Source organism: Anastrepha obliqua, unplaced genomic scaffold (assembly GCF_027943255.1).
Source record: "Anastrepha obliqua isolate idAnaObli1 unplaced genomic scaffold, idAnaObli1_1.0 ptg000151c, whole genome shotgun sequence".
Classification (NCBI taxonomy): domain Eukaryota; kingdom Metazoa; phylum Arthropoda; class Insecta; order Diptera; family Tephritidae; genus Anastrepha; species Anastrepha obliqua.
In genome coordinates, this window is record NW_026562243.1 from 32,501 (window position 1) to 40,000 (window position 7,500).

General features: G+C 29.7%; 2 non-coding genes and 1 pseudogene across 2 annotated transcripts in view; all 3 read left to right on the forward strand.

Moving 5' to 3' along the window:
- The first annotated feature begins 3,521 nt into the window (after window positions 1-3,521).
- LOC129252100 (small subunit ribosomal RNA) lies at window positions 3,522-5,512 on the forward strand. The gene has a single exon (XR_008583252.1). It is a non-coding gene; the product is annotated as a small subunit ribosomal RNA (ribosomal RNA).
- Window positions 5,513-6,102: 590 nt separating this feature from the next.
- LOC129252115 (5.8S ribosomal RNA) lies at window positions 6,103-6,283 on the forward strand (annotated as a pseudogene).
- Window positions 6,284-6,725: 442 nt separating this feature from the next.
- LOC129252111 (large subunit ribosomal RNA) overlaps window positions 6,726-7,500 on the forward strand; it is a 3,986-nt gene continuing 3,211 nt past the window's right edge. Inside the window, exon 1 of the ribosomal RNA XR_008583262.1 lies at window positions 6,726-7,500. This exon is cut by the window's right edge and continues 3,211 nt beyond it. This is a non-coding gene — a ribosomal RNA (large subunit ribosomal RNA).

Sequence of the window (7,500 nt, forward strand, 5' to 3'; positions counted from 1 at the left end):
AAACTGAAATGTATTGAAATGAATTTTTCCCATACATTTTTGACAATGTGAGGTGTGCATGGCAAAAAACACTCACGGTGAAGGCATGTGATATAATATGAAAATATCAAAAGTTAACTAACCAATGATATTGAAGCATATAAATCGAATCATAACTATATGAAACTCGAATTTAAGCCATATTAAACTGGTAATATTGTGATTTTATGCCTGGTTTTCCATACGTTAGTTTAAATAGAGAGTTATGGAATATAACCTTGGCATATTGGCACTAAAATATATAATAAAGACATTTCAAATCAAACTGAAATGTATTGAAATGAATTTTTCCCATACATTTTTGACAATGTGAGGTGTGCATGGCAAAAAACACTCACGGTGAAGGCATGTGATATAATATGAAAATATCAAAAGTTAACTAACCAATGATATTGAAGCATATAAATCGAATCATAACTATATGAAACTCGAATTTGAGCCATATTAAACTGGTAATATTGTGATTTTATGCCTGGTTTTCCATACGTTAGTTTAAATAGAAAGTTATGGAATATAACCTTGGCATATTGGCACTAAAATATATAATAAAGACATTTCAAATCAAACTGAAATGTATTGAAATGAATTTTTCCCATACATTTTTGACAATGTGAGGTGTGCATGGCAAAAAACACTCACGGTGAAGGCATGTGATATAATATGAAAATATCAAAAGTTAACTAACCAATGATATTGAAGCATATAAATCGAATCATAACTATATGAAACTCGAATTTAAGCCATATTAAACTGGTAATATTGTGATTTTATGCCTGGTTTTCCATACGTTAGTTTAAATAGAGAGTTATGGAATATAACCTTGGCATATTGGCACTAAAATATATAATAAAGACATTTCAAATCAAACTGAAATGTATTGAAATGAATTTTTCCCATACATTTTTGACAATGTGAGGTGTGCATGGCAAAAAACACTCACGGTGAAGGCATGTGATATAATATGAAAATATCAAAAGTTAACTAACCAATGATATTGAAGCATATAAATCGAATCATAACTATATGAAACTCGAATTTGAGCCATATTAAACTGGTAATATTGTGATTTTATGCCTGGTTTTCCATACGTTAGTTTAAATAGAGAGTTATGGAATATAACCTTGGCATATTGGCACTAAAATATATAATAAAGACATTTCAAATCAAACTGAAATGTATTGAAATGAATTTTTCCCATACATTTTTGACAATGTGAGGTGTGCATGGCAAAAAACACTCACGGTGAAGGCATGTGATATAATATGAAAATATCAAAAGTTAACTAACCAATGATATTGAAGCATATAAATCGAATCATAACTATATGAAACTCGAATTTAAGCCATATTAAACTGGTAATATTGTGATTTTATGCCTGGTTTTCCATACGTTAGTTTAAATAGAAAAAAATTCTCGAATATATATACATATATGAAGAATCTATATTCTATACTAACATTTTATGGAATATAACCTTGGCATATTGCCATTAAAATATATAATAAAGACATTTCAAATCAAACTGAAATGTATTGAAATGAATTTTTCCCATACATTTTTGACAATGTGAGGTGTGCATGGCAAAAAACACTCACGGTGAAGGCATGTGAAATATAATATGAAAATATCAAAAGTTAACTAACCAATGATATTGAAGCATATAAATCGAATCATAACTATATGAAACTCGAATTTAAGCCATATTAAACTGGTAATATTGTGATTTTATGCCTGGTTTTCCATACGTTAGTTTAAATAGAAAAAATTTTCGAATATATATACATATATGAAGAATCTATATTCTAATACTAACATGTTATGGAATATAACCTTGGCATATTGGCACTAAAATATATAATAAAGACATTTCAAATCAAACTGAAATGTATTGAAATGAATTTTTCCCATACATTTTTGACAATGTGAGGTGTGCATGGCAAAAAACACTCACGGTGAAGGCATGTGAAATAATATGAAAATATCAAAAGTTAACTAACCAATGATATTGAAGCATATAAATCGAATCATAACTATATGAAACTCGAATTTAAGCCATATTAAACTGGTAATATTGTGATTTTATGCCTGGTTTTCCATACGTTAGTTTAAATAGAAAAAATTTTCGAATATATATACATATATGAAGAATCTATATTCTAATACTAACATGTTATGGAATATAACCTTGGCATATTGGCACTAAAATATATAATAAAGACATTTCAAATCAAACTGAAATGTATTGAAATGAATTTTTCCCATACATTTTTGACAATGTGAGGTGTGCATGGCAAAAAACACTCACGGTGAAGGCATGTGATATAATATGAAAATATCAAAAGTTAACTAACCAATGATATTGAAACATATAAATCGAATCATAACTATATGAAACTCGAATTTGAGCCATATTAAACTGGTAATATTGTGATTTTATGCCTGGTTTTCCATACGTTAGTTTAAATAGAAAAAAATTCTCGAATATATATACATATATGAAGAATCTATATTCTATACTAACATTTTATGGAATATAACCTTGGCATATTGCCATTAAAATATATAATAAAGACATTTCAAATCAAACTGAAATGTATTGAAATGAATTTTTCCCATACATTTTTGACAATGTGAGGTGTGCATGGCAAAAAACACTCACGGTGAAGGCATGTGATATAATATGAAAATATCAAAAGTTAACTAACCAATGATATTGAAGCATATAAATCGAATCATAACTATATGAAACTCGAATTTGAGCCATATTAAACTGGTAATATTATGATTTTATTCCTGGTTTTCCATACGTTAGTTTAAATAGAAAAAATTTTCGAATATATATACATATATGAAGAATCTATATTCTATACTAACATGTTATGGCATATTGGTGTTATTGTATTTTATTCCTGGTTTTCTATAGTTAGTTTAAATAGAAATAAATTTTTGAATTCAAAATTTTATATTCTATACTAGCATTACATAGAAATTATCCTCAACTGTTTGTTTCTTGTATATAAATACAGGAAATTAAACAGATGATGAAGAGAAAAAAATAAGAAAAACAAAAATTTATAAGAAAAATTAAATTTTAAACAAAGGAAAAGAGGAGAAAATTTTTTCAATCATATATATTTATGATTAAAAAATAGAATTATGAAATTATTAATTTCAATTCAAAGAGAAAAATTATGTAATATATGAAATTATTACATTAAAAATGCATTTGAAAAAAAAGTAAAATGTTATTAAGAATGATAAATTATTTGAAAATTGACAAATATTAAGAAGAAATATCGTTCTTATATTTTTATATAAAATATATAATATAGAGAACGAAAATTCTTTTTCATAAAAAACGGTTTTTGAATTTTGATAAGAAAAGCTAAAGGGGGGTCGCCCCTTTACTTTTTATATACACCGTAATTTATGAAATTTTCAAATATGAAAAACAAAGAAAAATATATATAAATAAAAATATTATTCTGGTTGATCCTGCCAGTAGTTATATGCTTGTCTCAAAGATTAAGCCATGCATGTCTAAGTACAAACAAATTAAAAGTGAAACCGCAAAAGGCTCATTATATCAGTTATGGTTCCATAGATCGTTAACAGTTACTTGGATAACTGTGGTAATTCTAGAGCTAATACATGCAATATAAACACGGACCTTATGGAACGTGTGCTTTTATTAGACTAAAACCAAGCGATCATTTGATCGTTAAATTGGTTGAACTCTAGATAACTTGCAGATCGTATGGTCCCGTACCGACGACAGATCTTTCAAATGTCTGCCCTATCAACTTTTGATGGTAGTATCTAGGACTACCATGGTTGCAACGGGTAACGGGGAATCAGGGTTCGATTCCGGAGAGGGAGCCTGAGAAACGGCTACCACATCTAAGGAAGGCAGCAGGCGCGTAAATTACCCACTCCCAGTTCGGGGAGGTAGTGACGAAAAATAACAATACAGGACTCATATCCGAGGCCCTGTAATTGGAATGAGTACACTTTAAATCCTTTAACAAGGACCTATTGGAGGGCAAGTCTGGTGCCAGCAGCCGCGGTAATTCCAGCTCCAATAGCGTATATTAAAGTTGTTGCGGTTAAAACGTTCGTAGTTGAATTTGTGCTTCATACGGGTAGTACAACTATATATTGTGGTATGTACATTACCTTATGTATGTAAGCGTATTACCGGTGGAGTTCTTATATATAATTAATACAATGTATTTTTTATATATTCCTCCTATTTAAACCTACTTCAGTGCTCTTCATCGAGTGTTGTTGTGGGCCGGTACAATTACTTTGAACAAATTAGAGTGCTTAAAGCAGGCTCCAAATGCCTGAATATTTTGTGCATGGAATAATGAAATAAGACCTCTGTTCTACTTTCATTGGTTTTTAGATCAAGAGGTAATGATTAATAGAAGCAGTTTGGGGGCATTAGTATTACGACGCGAGAGGTGAAATTCTTGGACCGTCGTAAGACTAACTTAAGCGAAAGCATTTGCCAAAGATGTTTTCATTAATCAAGAACGAAAGTTAGAGGTTCGAAGGCGATCAGATACCGCCCTAGTTCTAACCATAAACGATGCCAGCTAGCAATTGGGTGTAGCTACTACTATGGCTCTCTCAGTCGCTTCCCGGGAAACCAAAGCTTTTGGGCTCCGGGGGAAGTATGGTTGCAAAGCTGAAACTTAAAGGAATTGACGGAAGGGCACCACCAGGAGTGGAGCCTGCGGCTTAATTTGACTCAACACGGGAAAACTTACCAGGTCCGAACATAAGCGTGTAAGACAGATTGATAGCTCTTTCTCGAATCTATGGGTGGTGGTGCATGGCCGTTCTTAGTTCGTGGAGTGATTTGTCTGGTTAATTCCGATAACGAACGAGACTCAAATATATTAAATAGATGCTTTCAGGATTATGATGTTGAAACTTATATAGCCTTCTTTCATGCGTACATCTTGAATGTACAAGTGTTTGAATGTGTTTATATAAGTGGAGTCGTACCTGTTGGTTTGTCCCATTATAAGGACACTAGCTTCTTAAATGGACAAATTGCGTCTAGCAGTAACGAGATTGAGCAATAACAGGTCTGTGATGCCCTTAGATGTCCTGGGCTGCACGCGCGCTACAATGAAAGTATCAACGTGTATTTCCTAGACCGAGAGGTCCGGGTAAACCGCTGAACCACTTTCATGCTTGGGATTGTGAACTGAAACTGTTCACATGAACTTGGAATTCCCAGTAAGTGCGAGTTATTAACTCGCATTGATTAAGTCCCTGCCCTTTGTACATACCGCCCGTCGCTACTACCGATTGAATTATTTAGTGAGGTCTCCGGACGTGATCACTGTGACGCCTCGTGTGTCACGGTTGTTTCGCAAAAGTTGACCGAACTTGATTATTTAGAGGAAGTAAAAGTCGTAACAAGGTTTCCGTAGGTGAACCTGCGGAAGGATCATTATTGTGTTCCATATCCGTAAGAAAAACAAACAAACAAACAAACAAACAGACAAGCAAACAAACGAACAAAAAGAAAAAAAAAAAAAAAAAAAAAAGAAAAAAAAAAAAAATTTATATAATTATTTTGAATCCATAATTCTTTTTATTCTTTTTCATTCAATTTGTGATCCATCAATTATATCATATTAAATATAATATATGATGGTACATTTTGTAATGTTTTTTCTTATTTTTTTCTTTTAAAAACCTTTAAACATGAAAATAAAAAGTTGTACTTATTATTCATTTGATTGAATGATAAGTTAATTTGTTCACAATAACAAAAGTGGTATATATTTATTATATTATTATATATACATAAAATGATTAAAAAAATACAAAATAATTGAATCATAATAAATACCACCACTGTATTATTGTTGAACTAAGACATTCGCAACTTAATAAAAATGTTTAGAGTTAAATATATTTGATATATATTATTGAAAGAAAATCAATTTATATATTATTAATATTATTTAATTTTACTCTTTCAATTAATATATGCAAAAAAAAATTGACATTTGTTATAAATAAAAATAAATAAAAAAATACTCTAAGCGGTGGATCACTTGGCTCATGGGTCGATGAAGAACGCAGCAAACTGTGCGTCATCGTGTGAACTGCAGGACACATGAACATCGACATTTTGAACGCATATCGCAGTCCATGCTGTTATGTACATTAAATTCAATTTTAAAGTACTGCTTGGACTACATATGGTTGAGGGTTGTAAGACTATGCTAAATAAGTTGCTTATTCTTTTATAAAAATAATTGAATTTAAGCAAATGTGTATATTATTGGATTTTAAATAATTCATAATATTAATAGCAAAAAAAATAAAGATATATAATGAATTTTATTTATTATATATTCTTTAAAAAAAAAATCCTCTCAAATAAAATGAAATGATGAAAATATTGAATCTAAGTATTCTTTACAAAAAATTTTCATATTATTTATATATATATATAAAATAATAATTTATATATGTAATTAAAAGGAGGAATGTCTAGCATAAAAATTAATTTTTTTATTCTAGGATTGCCTCATTTTACATTATTATTATTTTTATATATTTACAATATATAAAAGGAGAAAAGAAAAATAGAGATGAAAAGATGATATAATTTTTTTATTAAATTGTGAGAAGATAAAAAAAGAATATTAAAACAACCTCAACTCATATGGGATTACCCCCTGAATTTAAGCATATTAATGAGGGGAGGAAAAGAAACTAACAAGGATTTTCTTAGTAGCGGCGAGCGAAAAGAAAATAGTTCAGCACTAAGTCACTTTGTCTATATGTCAAATGTGAGATGCAGTGTATGGAATATCTTAATATCTAGTATGAGAAATTAACGATTTAAGTCCTTCTTAAATGAGGCCATTTACCCATAGAGGGTGCCAGGCCCGTATAACGTTAATGATTACTAGAAAGATATTTCCAAAGAGTCGTGTTGCTTGATAGTGCAGCACTAAGTGGGTGGTAAACTCCATCTAAAACTAAATATAACCATGAGACCGATAGTAAACAAGTACCGTGAGGGAAAGTTGAAAAGAACTCTGAATAGAGAGTTAAATAGTACGTGAAACTGCTTAGAGGTTAAGCCCGATGAACCTGAATATCCATTATGAAAAATTCATCATTAAATAATTAAAAAAATAATGTGCATTTTTTTCATATAAGGACATTGTAATCTATTAACATAATAAAGTATTTATCAAAAGATCATTGGTGATATTAAGTTTATTTAAATTAATTTGCTTTTTAAGCATATTAACATAAAATAAATACTAATGATTTGATAAAGTGTTGATAGATTTTATTATATATAATGCTAAAATTCATTTTTTGAATTTTACAAAAAATTTAATATCTATGATATTAATATTTATTTGTATGCATTTATATGATTAACAATGCGAAAGATTCAGGATACCTTCG